The 16726-nt window shown below is 46.4% G+C and overlaps 1 long non-coding RNA gene across 1 annotated transcript; it reads left to right on the forward strand.

Annotated features, from left to right (window-relative positions):
• The first annotated feature begins 1061 nt into the window (after nt 1-1061).
• Nucleotides 1062-16726, forward strand: LOC120996241. The gene is made up of 3 exons (XR_005777746.1): nt 1062-1072; nt 7788-7790; nt 16126-16726. It is a non-coding gene; the product is annotated as an uncharacterized LOC120996241 (long non-coding RNA).

Genomic DNA, 16726 nt, shown 5'->3' on the forward strand with positions numbered 1-16726 from the left:
GTTCATTCGCAACTACCCCGACATGTCAGAGCGGCTGCATAAAGTGCGGGCCATCTGTTCGCGCTTCCGGCGTTCACACCCTGCCGCTGCTCGCCTGTCTGCGCTACAGCGTAACTTCGGCCTTCCCGCTCACCGCCTCATATGCGACGTACCCACCAGGTGGAACTCCACCTTGCATATGCTGGACAGACTGTGCGAGCAGCAGCAGGCCATAGTGGAGTTTCAGCTGCAGCACGCACGGGTCAGTCGCACTGCGGAACAGACACACTTCACCACCAATGACTGGGCCTCCATGCGAGACCTGTGTGCCCTGTTGCGCTGTTTCGAGTACTCCACCAACATGGCCAGTGGCGATGACGCCGTTATCAGCGTTACAATACCACTTCTTTGTCTCCTTGAGAAAACACTTAGGGCGATGATGGAAGAGGAGGTGGCCCAGGAGGAAGAGGAGGAAGAGGGGTCATTTTTAGCACTTTCAGGCCAGTCTCTTCGAAGTGACTCAGAGGGAGGTTTTTTGCAACACCAGAGGCCAGGTACAAATGTGGCCAGACAGGGCCCACTACTGGAGGACGAGGATGAGGAGGAGGTGGAGGAGGATGAGGATGAAGCATGTTCACAGCGGGGTGGCACCCAAAGCAGCTCGGGCCCATCACTGGTGCGTGGCTGGGGGGAAACACAGGACGATGACGATACGCCTCCCACAGAGGACAGCTTGTCCTTACCTCTGGGCAGCCTGGCACACATGAGCGACTACATGCTGCAGTGCCTGCGCAACGACAGCAGAGTTGCCCACATTTTAACGTGTGCGGACTACTGGGTTGCCACCCTGCTGGATCCCCGGTACAAAGACAATGTGCCCACCTTACTTCCTACACTGGAGCGTGATAGGAAGATGCGCGAGTACAAGCGCACGTTGGTAGACGCGCTACTGAGAGCATTCCCAAATGTCACAGGGGAACCAGTGGAAGCCCAAGGCGAAGGCAGAGGAGGAGCAAGAGGTCGCCAACGCAGCTGTGTCACGGCCAGCTCCTCTGAGGGCAGGGTTAGTATGGCAGAGATGTGGAAAAGTTTTGTCACCACGCCACAGCTAACTGCACCACCACCTGATACGGAACGTGTTAGCAGGAGGCAACATTTCACTAACATGGTGGAACAGTACCTGTGCACACCCCTCCACGTACTGACTGATGGTTCGGCCCCATTCAACTTCTGGGTCTCCAAATTGTCCACGTGGCCAGAGCTAGCCTTTTATGCCTTGGAGGTGCTGGCCTGCCCGGCGGCCAGCGTTTTGTCTGAACGTGTATTCAGCACGGCAGGGGGCGTCATTACAGACAAACGCAGCCGCCTGTCTACAGCCAATGTGGACAAGCTGACGTTCATAAAAATGAACCAGGCATGGATCCCACAGGACCTGTCCATCCCTTGTGCAGATTAGATATTAACTACCTCCCCTTAACAATATATTATTCTACTCCAGGGCACTTCCTCATTCAATACTATTTTTAATTTCATTTTACCATTATATTGCGGGGCAACCCAAAGTTGAATGAACCTCTCCTCTGTCTGGGTGCCGGGGCCTAAATGTGTGACAGTGGCCTGTTCCAGTGGTGGGTGACGTGAAGCCTGATTCTCTGCTATGACATGAAGACTTATTCTGTGCTGACATGAAGCCAGATTCTCTGTTACGCGACCTCTCTCCTCTGCCTGGGTGCCGGGGCCTAAATGTGTGACAGTGGCCTGTTCCAGTGGTGGGTGACGTGAAGCCTGATTCTCTGCTATGACATGAAGACAGATTCTGCGCTGACATAAGGCCAGATTCTCTGTTACGGGACCGCTCTCCTCTGTCTGGGTGCCGGGGCCTAAATGTGTGACAGTGGGCTGTTCCAGTGGTGGGTGACGTGAAGCCTGATTCTCTGCTATGACATGAAGACAGATTCTGTGCTGACATAAGGCCAGATTCTCTGTTACGGGACCGCTCTCCTCTGTCTGGGTGCCCGGGCCTAAATGTGTGACAGTGGCCTGTTCCAGTGGTGGGTGACGTGAAGCCTGATTCTCTGCTATGACATGAAGACAGATTCTGTGCTGACATAAGGCCAGATTCTCTGTTACGCGACCTCTCTCCTCTGCCTGGGCCTAAATATGTGACAGTGGCCTGTTCCAGTGGTGGGTGACGTGAAGCCTGATTCTCTGCTATGACATGAAGACAGATTCTGCGCTGACATAAGGCCAGATTCTCTGTTACGGGACCGCTCTCCTCTGTCTGGGTGCCGGGGCCTAAATGTGTGACAGTGGCCTGTTCCAGTGGTGGGTGACGTGAAGCCTGATTCTCTGCTATGACATGAAGACAGATTCTGTGCTGACATAAGGCCAGATTCTCTGTTACGCGACCTCTCTCCTCTGCCTGGGTCTAAATATGTGACAGTGGCCTGTTCCAGTGGTGGGTGACGTGAAGCCTGATTCTCTGCTATGACATGAAGACAGATTCTGCGCTGACATAAGGCCAGATTCTCTGTTACGGGACCGCTCTCCTCTGTTTGGGTGCCGGGGCCTAAATGTGTGACAGTGGCCTGTTCCAGTGGTGGGTGACGTGAAGCCTGATTCTCTGCTATGACATGAAGACAGATTCTGTGCTGACATAAGGCCAGATTCTCTGTTACGGGACCTCTCTCCTCTGACTGGGTGCCTGGGCCTAAATGTGTGACAGTGGCCTGTTCCAGTGGTGGGTGACGTGAAGCCTGATTCTCTGCTATGACATGAAGACAGATTCTGCGCTGACATGAGGCCAGATTCTCTGTTACGGGACCGCTCTCCTCTGTCTGGGTGCCGGGGCCTAAATGTGTGACAGTGGCCTGTTCCAGTGGTGGGTGACGTGAAGCCTGATTCTCTGCTATGACATGAAGACTGATTCTGTGCTGACATGAAGCCAGATTCTCTGCTATGGCATGAAGAGACTGATTCTGTGCTGACATGAAGCCAGATTCTTTGCTATGGCATGAAGAGACTGATTCTCTCCTGACGTGAAGCCAGATTCTCTGCTATGGGACCTCTGTCCAATTGATATTGGTTCATTTTTATTTTTTTTATTTTTATTTTAATTCATTTCCCTATCCACATTTGTTTGCAGGGGATTTACCTACATGTTGCTGCCTTTTGCAGCCCTCTAGCTCTTTCCTGGGCTGTTTTACACCCTTTTTAGTGCCCAAAAGTTCGGGTCCCCATTGACTTCAATGGGGTTCGGGTTCGGGACGAAGTTCGGTTCGGGTTCGGATCCCGAACATTTCCGGGAAGTTCGGCCGAACTTCTCGAACCCGAACATCCAGGTGTTCGCTCAACTCTACTTCTGAGCGCTGGTAAACTAAACAAATATACAATGTATCTAATGGCACATATCTACTCTAATGGCACATGGAAATTGCAACATAAAGAGGCAATAAGATTTTAACATATTAATACAAAAGAACACATTGTGGATAAATAAAACTATTGGAGGACTAGTGTGTTCTTAGGCTACTTTCACACTAGCGTTCGGGGCTCCGCTTGTGAGTTCCGTTTGAAGGCTCTCACAAGCGGCCCCGAACGGATCCGTCCAGTCCTAATGCATTCTGAGTGGAAGCGGATCCGCTGAGAATGCATCAGTCTGGCACCGTTTGTCCTCCGCTCCGCTCAGCAGGCGGACACCTGAACGCAGCTTGCAGCGTTCGGGTGTCCGCCTGGCCGTGCGGAGGCAAACTGATCCGTCCAGATTTACAATGTAAGGCTACTTTCACACCTGCGTTCAGGTGTCCGCTCGTGAGGTCCGTTTGAAGGGGCTCACGAGTGGTCCTGAACGCAGCCGTCCGGCCCCAATGCATTCTCAGTGGAGGTGGATCCACTGAGAATGCATCCGCTTGCCAGCGCTCAGCCTCTGCTCCGCTCAGTGAGCGGACACCTGAACGCTGCTTGCAGCGTTCGGGTGTCCGCCTGGCCGTGCGGAGGTGAGCGGATCCATCCAGACTTATAATGGAAGTCAATGGGGACGGATCCGCTTGAAGATGACACTATATGGCTCAATCTTCAAGCGGATCCGTCCCCCATTGACTTTCAATGTAAAGTCTGAACGGATCCGCTCAGGCTACTTTCACACTTAGAAATTTTTCTAAGTTATAATGCAGACGGATCCGTTCTGAACGGATGCAAACGTCTGCATTATAGGAGCGGATCCGTCTGATGAAACATCAGACGGACCCGCTCCGAACGCTAGTGTGAAAGTAGCCTAAGTCAATGGGGACGGATCCGTTTGAAGTTGACACTATATGGCTCAATTTTCAAACGGATCCGTCCCCCATTGACTTTCAATGTAAAGTCAAAACGGATCCGTTTGCATTATCATGAACAAAAAAAATAAAAATTATTATTTTTTTTTTTTTTGGTTCATGCTAATGCAAACGGATCCGTTCTGAACGGATCTAAGCGTTTGCATTATAGGTGCGGATCCATCTGTGCAGATACCAGACGGATCCGCACCTAACGCAGGTGTGAAAGTAGCCTTACAAATACCGCCACATACTAACATAGGTTCCAGAAAATTGCGTGAGCTCCGCAATAGGAACCAGAAGAGGCTATAACACATGCTATTAAGTGATATATATTACATATTTACTTTTTAATGTTATTTTATTTCTCTTTTTTTTTTAAACTCTTTATTAATTCAGAATACATTACAATAATGTTCAATATAACAGAACGTGTATCAGCCCAGTACATATTATACAGTTGCACACACCTTGCAATATCAGTAAACAACATCATATATGAAAGTAGAAAGTACATTTATTAACTAAGTGGAGTGAACAGAGGCATCCTGTATAGCCGACAGGGCCTGGCGCATTCTCGGAACTGTATACGTAGTGAGTGGGGATCTGCACCATATGCCCCAAACCCTGTCAAACTTTTGAGGTCTATTACGACGCCTGTAAATCACAGAAACATATGGTAAGATCTGGTTTATTTGTGTTTTCCACATGCCTAAATTTGGGACATTTGGGCTGTACCATCTCAAGGCTATACATTTGCGTGCTAGGAATAGTGACTCTTACAAAAAGACAGACATATAATGGTCCCACTGATCCTCCTCTAGTATTCCTAAGAGAGACAGATCAGGGGTGCGTGTAACCCAAACTGGTAGCAGGGTCAAAAGAAAGTGTGTCACCCCATTCCAAAATGCAACAATTGGATCACATACCCCCCTTCATGTGCCAGAAGTCTGCCTCCAATTCTCCACACCTTGGGCAGGCCGTATCGGGCGACCTTCCCATTCTCTGCAATCTGATTGGTGTGAGATATGTTTGATGAATAATATATAGTTGAATTAACTTGTTATTTATTGCTGGTGATACTTGTAAATGGGATTCTACTAAGGCCTCATGCACACGACCGTTGTGTGCATCCGCGGCCGTTGTTCCGTTTTCCGTTTTTTTTCGCGGACCTATTGACTTTCAATGGGTCCGTGGAAAAATCGGAAAATGCACCGTTTGGCTTCCGTGTCCGTGATCCGTTTTTCCAGTCCGTGAAAAAAATATGACCTGTCCTATTTTTTTCACGGACAATGGTTCACAGACCCATTCAAGTAAATGGGTCCGTGAAAAATCACGGATGCACACAAGATAGTCGTCCGTGATCCGTGTCCGTTTTTTCTATCATTTTCAATGCAAACTTGACTTAGTTTTTTTTTTTCACTTTTCATGTCCGTGGATCCTCCAAAAATCAAGGAAGACCCACGGATGAAAAAACGGACACGGATCACGGAAAAACGGAACCCGTTTTTGCGGACAGCAAAAAAATACGGTCGTATGCATGAGGCCTAAGTCAGATATTGATTCATCTGTGAGTGTGGGGATTTGTCTTTTCCATTTATCTATTACCTTCAGGGGAGCGGCACGAGACTTTGCACGCAGCAGATGTGAATAGATTGCAGAGATAAGGCCTCTGGGTCCCTGGGTTTTAACAACTCCTATTAGCTGATACTGGGAGAATTTAGTGCTGGGGTCTGGATAAATAGCTTGTAGGGCCGATTTGAGGTGTAAATAGGAAAAAAACATAGATCTGGGTATTTCAAATTTTTGTGTCAGGTCTGTGAATGTCAAAAAAATGTCCTGGTCATATACATCCCCGAGGCTGCGCACCCCAGCCGTCTTCCATCTCTCTGCAAACCATGACCGCCTGTATCCCCGACAGGGAATGATTATGCCATAATGGTATTTCAGAAATTACACTCGTAAATTGGGTTATTAATTTTGCTTTCTTCCAAACTCCCTGTGCCAATCTATGTAGGGGAAGCTACGGTTTCTGAGCCCTAGAAAAATTCTCCAGGACTGACAATAGAGTATGGACGCCCAGGTAATGTTTAAGGAAATACTCAGAGTCAGGGAGTTCCTCAGTGGTGTACCAAGTATGTATGATGCGTAACTGCCATGCCAGGTAATATAATCTGTAATCTGGCAGTGCCATGCCTTCCTCAGTCTTTGGTCTCCTTAATGTATCCAAGCTTCATTTTGATCGGGAGTTTCCCCATATGAAGGTTCGGGTCATGGAATCCAATTCTTTAAATATTGATTTGGATATGGGCACCTCCGTATGTTGTAAAGCATAAAGGGCCTTGGGAAGGGTTATTATTTTAACTAAATTAATACATCCCGCTACTGACAAGGGGCGTGACTTCCAGGTTTTGAATTTATCCCATGTGTGTGTAATTAGGGGATGAATGTTAATAGATAGCGCTTTAGGGTGTTGTCTAGCTATGTTAACCCCCAGGTATTTGAACGTGTCCACCACTTTCAATCCCGCCATGTGCGAGGGGCCCGACCACTGTTTCTTTTGCAGAGATATGTATACTGATTTTTCCCATTTAATCTTAAGTCCAGAGAATTTTCCAAATTCATCTATCAGGGCCATTGCATTATATAGAGAAGTATCTAGGGAGGACAGATATAGAATCATATCATCAGCCTACAACCCAATGCGCGCCTCTCTCTCTCTCCCAATCTTATCCCAATAATGTTATCACTCTCCCTCACCTGGATGGCCAAAGGCTCAACCGCCAGTGCGAATAGTAATGGTGACAGGGGACATCCTTGTCTTGTTCCTCTCTGTAGGGTAAAGCTATCAGATAGTTCACCATTTACTAATAGTCTACTCACTGGGTTAGAGTAAAATAATGAGGTCCACCTGCAGAACTGAGGGCCAAACCCGAAATTTCGGAGACATCCATGCAGATATGCCCATTCAATGAAATCAAAGGCCTTGGCCGCGTCTAGGGAAGCCAATGCCCAATCTTGATCCGTGGAGTGGCCAATCTGAGTAATTACCTGTACCCTTCTAATATTCTCCGAGGTTGACTTCCCTGGCATGAATCCCGTCTGATCTGGATGAATCAATGACAGGATTGCCCAATTTAGTCGGGTAGCTAATATTCTTGTGAGGATTTTATAATCTACATTTAAAAAGTGCGATCGGTCTATACGAGCTACAGTCAAGTGGATCTTATCGGGCTTAAGTATCAGAATTACAGTGGCTTCCATGAAGGAGGCGGGCAGTTTCCTGTCTCTAAGGCCGAATGAAGGGTGAATAGCAGCTGTGGGGCCAGTTTATTTGAGTATCTGGCATACACCTCTTTAGGGAGCCCATCGGGTCCCAGGGACTTCCCATTGTTAAGATCCGAAATTGCCTGCAGTATTTCCTCTAAAATTATGGGCTGCTCTAATTGAGCACTCTGTGATGTGGTCAGGGTAGGGAAGGGGATACTATTTAAGTAGGTAATTATTTCTGCTTCAGAGGCGGTTATACTAGATTTAATAGTATAGATTGTCGTAGAACTGGGTAAAAGTCTGAAGGATGTCCACCTGTGTGTGAAGCTCCTGACCAGTTAGGGATCGTATTGCTAGAACTGTAGAGGGCAAAGAATGTTTGATTAGTTGTGCTAGTAATTTAGCGGATTGGTTACCTAACTCAAACGCAGTTTGTTTCAGAAAAAACTGTTTTCTATCTGCCCTTTCTCTTAGGGTTGCCAAATATTGCCTCTCTGCCTGGAGCCAGGCGGTCCTGTTAGACTCAGTGGGGTGTTGGATGTACTGTTGTTCTAGGTTAGTGCATTGGGATGCCAACTCCAATTCAGAGCGGCTTGTGTCCCTCTTGATATAATAAATTCTAGACTGTAAGCATCCCCTCAAGAAAGCCTTCAGGGCATCCTATAGGAGGATCAAATTGGGTTCCTCTGTGTGTACCGATAAAAACTCATCTATCTGGTAGGGGATCCCATCAGCCGTTCCCAAGAGACGCAGCCAAAACTGGTGTATGTTAATTTTGTACATCACTGAGGGAGCGTTACGAGTTAAGATTCCTAACATTGGCGAGTGACACTCCTCTGGCTAAGTCTACTTTGGAGCGAAGGTTTAATAGCACGTTTTTTGCTCCCTAGCATATAATTAATTCGTGTCAGCGAGTGGTGTCCTCCACTGTGACACGAGTATTAACAGGTTGTAGGGTGAGCAAACCTCTATAGATCAGACCAGCGGAACTCTGTCATAAATCTGCTTAATTGCAAGGGGACCCCTGACACTTGTGGACCTCCCCCACTCACAAACGGATTAATTGATGGGTCCACCAACATATTTAAGTCTCTCAGACATATGGTTCTAGCGTGTGGGTAGGCAGCTGCAAAAGCTGCTGCCTGATGTAGCATATGCATTGACCCAGGGGGAGGGTTGTACAGTATATTCCCAATATAGTGTATTGTATGTTGTCAATAAGAGAATGAACAAAGACATATCTGCCTTCTGGATCAACTGCTAGGTCTTTTACCTCCCATCACAATTGTTTGTGTATTAATATAGACACACCGCTGGAATTAGAAGAGTGATAAGAGTATGCCGCCCACTGAACCCATGGTTTCCGCAGAGCTCGCGAGGTGGTATTAGGGTACTTTCACACTTGCGGCAGGACGGATCCGACAGGCTGTTCACCCTGTTGGATCCGTCCTTCCGCTATTTCGCCGTGCCGCCGCTCCGTCCCCATTGACTATAATGGGGACGGGGGCGGAGCTCCGGCGCAGCACGGCAAAAGGCCGCCGAACTAAAAGTCCTGCATGTCCGACTTTTTAGTCCGGCGGCCTCTCACGGCGAACTGCACTGGAGCTCCGCCCCGTCCTCATTATAGTCAATGGGGACGGAGCGGCGGCACGGCGAAATAACGGATCCGATAGGGTGAACAGCCTGTCGGATCCGTCCTGCCTCAAGTGTGAAAGTACCCTTAGTAAGATGCGTCTCCTGGAGGCACAGAATATGTGGACCAGAGTTTCTAACAAGGGAGAATATCATAGACCTTTTATTGCGGAGTACCCATGCCCCTGACATTCCATGACATAATCTTTAAAGGGAACCTGTCACCAGTTTTATGGTGTCCTAACTAAGGGCAACATAAATAAGTGACCGATTCTCTTAGCGAAATGCTGGGTCACTTTCTTTAATTGACCCAGTCAATCTGCCAACATCTTGTATTGAAAAGCTTCAGCTGATAATGATGAGTCCTGAATATTCATGAGCTCCTGACTCTCCCCGCCTACCTGCTGCTGATTGACAATTATTTTCCATATGAATCAGCAGCAGGTGGGCAGGGGAGTGGCTATAGCTCTGAATTAAATATACGCTGGACTCAATGACATCACGCTGGACCCCAATCAGCTCATTGGCATGTGGCATCTTTGTGTGTATAATATGAGGTAACCATCTGTCACACCAGTAAGTGAATACATCTAAGGTACTTTTTAGTAGTTAATGATTGTATATAATTAGTTAGATTATAATCAAATATCCACATGAAAGGTTCCCTTTAAGTCTGCCATAATGTTTGAAATAAATGCATGACATACAAGTACCTAGATGCGGCAATTAAATTGCAAGTGTGCAACAGCATGTCTGGATCAATGATGTTCATAGGCAAACAATTATTAATAACCAGCACAATTAAAAAAAAATAACCAAAAATTCTGAACAATAAAATAACTTAGCAATCTGCTTGCAGGTCTGGGTAGTTGGACAAAAATCCAGACCATAGGCCAGAAAAACCGGGATGCCCCTGCCATGGATGTTAAGTGGCCGAGGCATGTGGGTTGCGGCTGTGGCAAATAACGACCAATTAAACCCATATAAGTAAATTACGACTTGAGAGTATGGACTTCAATTTTCAATTAGTTAAAGATAAACATAATGCAGCACTGATCATAGATCATATCAGTATAGTTGGTATCAAACACGATTTACAACACCGACTTGTGTTGAGCCCACTGATACTGTCTGGGTCTTCAACGTCTCAGAGAGCGCCGTCTCATGGCCAGCCATTCAGTGACTTCTCCCAGTGATCTGAAGAATATCGCCCTATCTCCATCAACCACGCAAATCTTGACAGGGTATCCCACAAAAAATGGAATGTTGGCCTCTCTCAAGCGTCTCTTGGCATCCATTAACGTGGCATGCTGCTTTTGGAGTTCCATGGAGAAGTCTGGGAAAATGGAGACTCTGGCATTATCATATATGATTTCTTGACGTCGTCTGGCTAGCGCTAGGATTTTATCTCTATCCTTGCAGTTTAGGAATCTCGCCAGCAATGGTCGAGGAGGAGCCCCAGGCGGTGGAGGCTTCGCTGGCACCCTGTGCGCACGTTCCACAGCTTATACTTGGGGAAAACTCTGCCTCTGGAAAAAGTTCTTTTATCCAGTTCTCTATAAACGTGTCTGGTGTGCGACCCTCCGCTCTCTCTGGAAGAGCTATTATTCTAATGTTTCTGTGGTGTCGATTTTCAAGGTCATCTGCTTTATTTTTCCACAGATCTGCTTTGGCGGTGAGGTCAGAGATAGCTCTGGGGACAGTGGCAGTGGTATCTTCTATGCGGGATATGCGTTCCTCTGTGTGCTGTACCCTGTCCCGCAAATTTTGTAGATCTTGATGTAACAGCCCCAGGTAAATTTTGACTTCATCAAGTTTCCCAGTAAGGGATGTTTTGCACGCTATGATCGCTTCCAGGACTTGGGCAGATACTTGTTTAAGTGTGATTTCCTCTAACCCATCCTCGGCGGGTACATCTGGCATAGCCGCATTAGCGGTAATGCTTGCTCTAGTGTGCACGGTGCGCTGTGGCAATGGCTAGCATGTACTTTTGATCTGGTTGTCTGGCAAACTCTCAGAGTCGTTCAGTGGCTTTTGCGGCCCCATTGTTACGTCAGGATAGACGTACAACTTTCAGGGGTGTAATTATATACACTGCTCAAAAAAATAAAGGGAACACTTAAACAACACAATGTAACTCCAAGTCAATCACACTTCTGTGAAATCAAACTGTCCACTTAGGAAGCAACACTGAGTGACAATCAATTTCACATGCTGTTGTGCAAATGAGATAGACAACAGGTGGAAATTATAGGCAATTAGCAAGACACCCCCAATAAAGGAGTGGTTCTGCAGGTGGTGACTACAGACCACTTCTCAGTTCCTATGCTTCCTGGCTGATGTTTTGGTCACTTTTGAATGCTGGCGGTGCTTTCACTCTAGCGGTAGCATGAGACGGAGTCTACAACCCACACAAGTGGCTCAGGTAGTGCAGCTTATCCAGGATGGCACATCAATACGAGCTGTGGCAAGAAGGTTTGCTGTGTCTGTCAGCGTAGTGTCCAGAGCATGGAGGCGCTGCCAGGAGACAGGCCAGTACATCAGGAGACGTGGAGGAGGCCGTAGGAGGGCAACAACCCAGCAGCAGGACCGCTACCTCCCCCTTTGTGCAAGGAGGAACAGGAGGAGCACTGCCAGAGCCCTGCAAAATGACCTCCAGCAGGCCACAAATGTGCATGTGTCTGCTCAAACGGTCAGAAACAGACTCCATGAGGGTGATATGAGGGCCCGACATCCACAGGTGGGGTTTGTGCTTACAGCCCAACACCGTGCAGGACGTTTGGCATTTGCCAGAGAACACCAAGATTGGCAAATTCGCCACTGGCGCCCTGTGCTCTTCACAGATGAAAGCAGGTTCACACTGAGCACATGTGACAGAGTCTTGAGATGCCGTGGAGAACGTTCTGCTGCCTGCAACATCCTCCAGCATGACCGGTTTGGCATTGGGTCAGTAATGGTGTGGGGTGGCATTTCTTTGGAGGGCCGCACAGCCCTCCATGTGCTCGCCAGAGGTAGCCTGACTGCCATTAGGTACCGAGATGAGATCCTCAGACCCCTTGTCAGACCATATGCTGGTGCGGTTGGCCCTGGGTTCCTCCTAATGCAAGACAATGCTAGACCTCATGTGGCTGGAGTGTGTCAGCAGGTCCTGCAAGACAAAGGCATTGATGCTATGGACTGGCCCGCCCAATTGAGCACATCTGGGACATCATGTCTCGCTTTATCCACCGACGTCACATTGCACCACAGACTGTCCAGGAGTTGGCAGATGCTTTAGTCCAGGTCTGGGAGGAGATCCCTCAGGAGACCGTCCGCCACCTCATCAGGAGGATGCACAGGCGTTGTAGGGAGGTCATACAGGCACGTGGAGGCCACACACACTACTGAGCCTCATTTTGACTTGTTTTAAGGACATTACATCAAAGTTGGATCAGCCTGTAGTGTGTTTTTCCACTTTAATTTTGAGTGTGACTCCAAATCCAGACCTCCATGGGTTGAAAAATTTGATTTCCATTTTTTTTATTTTTGTGTGATTTTGTTGTCAGCACATTCAACTATGTAAAGAACAAAGTATTTCAGAAGAATATTTAATTAATTCAGATCTAGGATGTGTTATTTTTGTGTTCCCTTTATTTTTTTTGAGCAGTGTATAATGTCCCTTGCGGTGGGAGGGCAGTATTCAATGTCTTGTACTGTTAAAAAAGGAACAGATGGCCTCTTGGGCAGCTGGAACACACTCTCTGGATTTATGCCTTTCTTTATTTTCCTTTGAGAGGATGAATGTTGTGCATACAGTCTAGGTAACTGAGATTAGCCAATAGACTTTTGTGACCACAGGAGTTTGGTTTCAGGGAGGCTCTGCAGTATCGCCGCTCCTAGCTCCTCCCCTCTTGTATTCCCAGAGCGGGGGAAATGGCCACAGGGGACAGATCTTAATCTAGGGCCTAATCTCCTCTCTGTGGCCCCCAATTTGCATCCCACCTGAGCGATACTGCTCTGTGCTGTTCAGGGAGATGTTGCACCGCATGCTGTTTCAGCTCCCCCCTGCGCTGCGCTCTCGCAACCTCTCCTTCTCCTCACCGGATGCCTACCAGCAGTCCCACTGCACTTTCAGGGTTCATTTGGTGGGTCACTGGTGGTCGGTACTTTCAGGATTTATCCTGCGATGTCCACAGCCACGGAGCTCTGCTCAACCCCCCCCCCGGCCATTAATTGAACACTATAGTACTGCAGCTAGGTAGTCATAGCGGGCAGTGCTACGTTTCGGTGAGCTCTTCATAGTAATTGTATTTCTTTGCTTGGTTAAATTATTGACAAGAAAGGAACCAGAAGTCATGGAATTGAGAAGACCTTCAACTGTTTTATCTGTAAGAACAAAGAGCAGACTTTTTCATGTTTTAGTGTAGTAATTTATAGAAAACTGGACTTGGACTTTACACCTAAAGAATAGATATTCTATAGAAATCCTGTTTCAATGGTCACCAGGATGGCATTTAATAGTAACTGCACATGGGACATTGCTAGTAGTCTAATGAAAACATAAAAGTAGATGAGGTTTTAAAATCACTGCTCCCATTGAAGTGAATGAGAGAAGCGTTGCATTTACCGGATCTTCACAGAACACAGTGAACAGAGCTGTATAGTTCTAGCACTGACGCTACAAACAGCTGATCGGGCGGGTGTAGGCTGTCAGACCCCCCCCCCCCCCCCCCCCCGATCTGATATTGGTGGCCTATCCTGAGTATATATCAAAATCCTGAACAATCCCTTTAGATTAATTTCAGAGTGTATTCAGTCCGGGGAACATGCATCATGTGGGAGGAGTATTTTCCGTCTCGCCAGATCTACTGAACTTTATTCACATCATTTGGGGACTACAGCTCAGTTGACCTGCAGTGAGATGGGAATTTTCAGCATCATAAATCATTAGGACATAGTGAGTTGAATGTTCAGCCCAGGAAATACTGCTTCCCACACTAAATCCGATCGTATGAGACTGGCCTTAAAGGAAAGGTGTCACCAAAATATTTTATGCCACTTAAAACCAGATAGTAACACACATTCAGAATACAGATTAACATTATTATGGGGGCAGCCATCTTGCCTGAGCTGTTCTTAACAGCATTTAGAAAATTGCTTTACAGCAGCCCCATGGGCCATAGACACAATGGTCATGTGGGGACACCATTGACTTCTATGGGAGAGTTTTCTGGGCGTGCTCGGTGACCTGTGCAGAGGTCACTGTACAAGGAAAGAATAGATCAGCTCTGACAATCATCTATTGTGACTGGTGGATCCTGTCTTTCTAATCCTGCCTGTAATGATATCACCTCTGTGTATAGATAATCAGTAACTGCAGTAAAGTGATCTGTACAGAACAAGAAGTGGCGCCAATTATTAGGCTTAGTGGCCAGTGTGAAAACTGCAGTCTGGTAATAAATATAGATATTGATAATAAAAAATAACCAAGAATTCTTGAAAAATATTTTTAACATGTATACATTTAAGCAATAGGTCATTTTCTGATGACATTTCTTTTAAAGGGGTAATCAAAGACACGAGTTCTCCCAGACGTGGCAGACCCACACTGTTGATGATACCTTGTCCCCGCCGCTCGATTCGATCTGTGTGGCTCCCGCACTTCCACTCCCCTCTGTGCCGAGATCAACATCCGTTGGTATGTGGGGTATACGTGACTGTTGCAGCCAATCACAGCCCCAGCGGTGACCTGCTCCCCTTGCATCACGTCAAGGGAACCTGTCACATTGAACATGGTTTTTGAGAAGCAGGTTATAAGAGCAGAAGGAGCTGAGCAGATTGATATATAGTTTTGTGGGAAAAGATTCAGTAAAACCTGCAATTCTGGGCTTTGAAGTACAGGAGGCGGTCCTATCAGTGAGTCAGAGGGAAGGCTGTCAATCACTGATAGGACCGCCTCCTGGACTTCAAAGCCTAGAATTACAAGTTTTACTGAATCTTTTCCCACAAAACTATATAATCAATCTGCTCAGCTCCTTCTGCTCTATAACCTGCTGCCTATACCTTACATTGCATTGCATTTTCATGATGACCGATTCCCTTCAAGGATTTTGGAGAACTCTGATGGTCAGTTTTAGCCGTCATCAGTGATAAATTAGAACAAAGGAGAACCAGAAATAAAAACCGCACACGAGGTAATAAGATATAGTATTTGATAGCAGCTTTTTATTGGTTACAAAACCTAAGCCCATATACAAAATTAGGAACACATTTTGATGCCTCTTTTGAAAGAACATTTTAGTCTAAACAGTTAATAAAAATAAAAAAAGAAAAGAAAAAAAAATATGCATTTTTCCAAACACTGTTCTGAAACTAAAAAAAAAGTGCAGCAATATTCTTTGTTTCTGTAACTATCACATTATGCAATCCCTATCAAAACTTAATAAGGTCACAAATAAAGCTCCCCCTATTACCAGGGCTTTAAAAGAGAACTTGTCACCTTTTTCCCTAGAACATGGTGACATACACGGGGTCACCTGGCTCTCCATGTGGTCACCAATCTCTAGAGACCAAAGATGAGAACTCCTCTTTCAAGCTTTTAATATATACACACACCGATGTCTTTATTCCTCTCCAGTGGAGGCCTGTAAAGTGTTTCCGCCAATTAAAATACAAAGAAATTACTTTGGGAAACCCTAGGAAGAAACAATGCGGCCAAATGCAGCTTATATATACATGTACACATATATTTATGTAATGTAACATTTGTACAAATAAAAAAAAACTAAAACAAACGTTAAACTGGAAAAAAAATTAATTCACGTTTAAAGGGCATCTGTCAGCAGTTTTGTCCCTATGACACTGGCTGACCCGTTACATGTGCGCTTGGCAACTGAAGGCATCTGTGTTGGTCCCATGTTCATATGTGCCCGCATTGCTGGGAAAAACGAAGTTTTAATACGAGTCTCTAGGTGCAACGGGGGTGTTGTCGTTACACCTAGAGGATCTGCTCTCTCTGCAGTTTGACAGGACCAGGCAGTGTATCATCATCATCTGATCATGGCAAAGTGCAGAGGAAGCAGCAGTTGCAGAGAGAGTCTCTAGGTGTAACGGCAACGCCCCCGTTGCTCCTAGAGGCTCATTTGCATATATTAAAACATCATTTTCCTCAGCAATGCGGGCACATATGAACATGGAACCAACACAGATGCCTTCAGCTGCCAAGTGCACATGTAACGGGTCAGCCAGTCTCATAGGTACAAAGCTGCTGACAGATGCCCTTTAAGGAAACTGGATAGAATTTTTTTTTTTAAATATTGTGACCATATCAAGTTCTGCTATAAATCGGTCGAGCTAAAGTAACACCACATGTTAGACTACTACTGTGTGAATGGGATGCAGCTATGATATGAAGCCAGCTCAAAAACTCTCAGGATGATCGGGAGCAGGGGAAGAAAAAAAGGCACAATGAACTTCAACTCATTTTCTTTTTGTTTGTTTGTCTTTTATGTGCACAAGAGTTGAAAAACGTTTTGAGCCACCTTAAAGAGAAA

The sequence above is a fragment of the Bufo bufo genome, chromosome 3 (assembly GCF_905171765.1).
Source record: "Bufo bufo chromosome 3, aBufBuf1.1, whole genome shotgun sequence".
NCBI classification, from domain to species: Eukaryota; Metazoa; Chordata; class Amphibia; order Anura; family Bufonidae; genus Bufo; species Bufo bufo.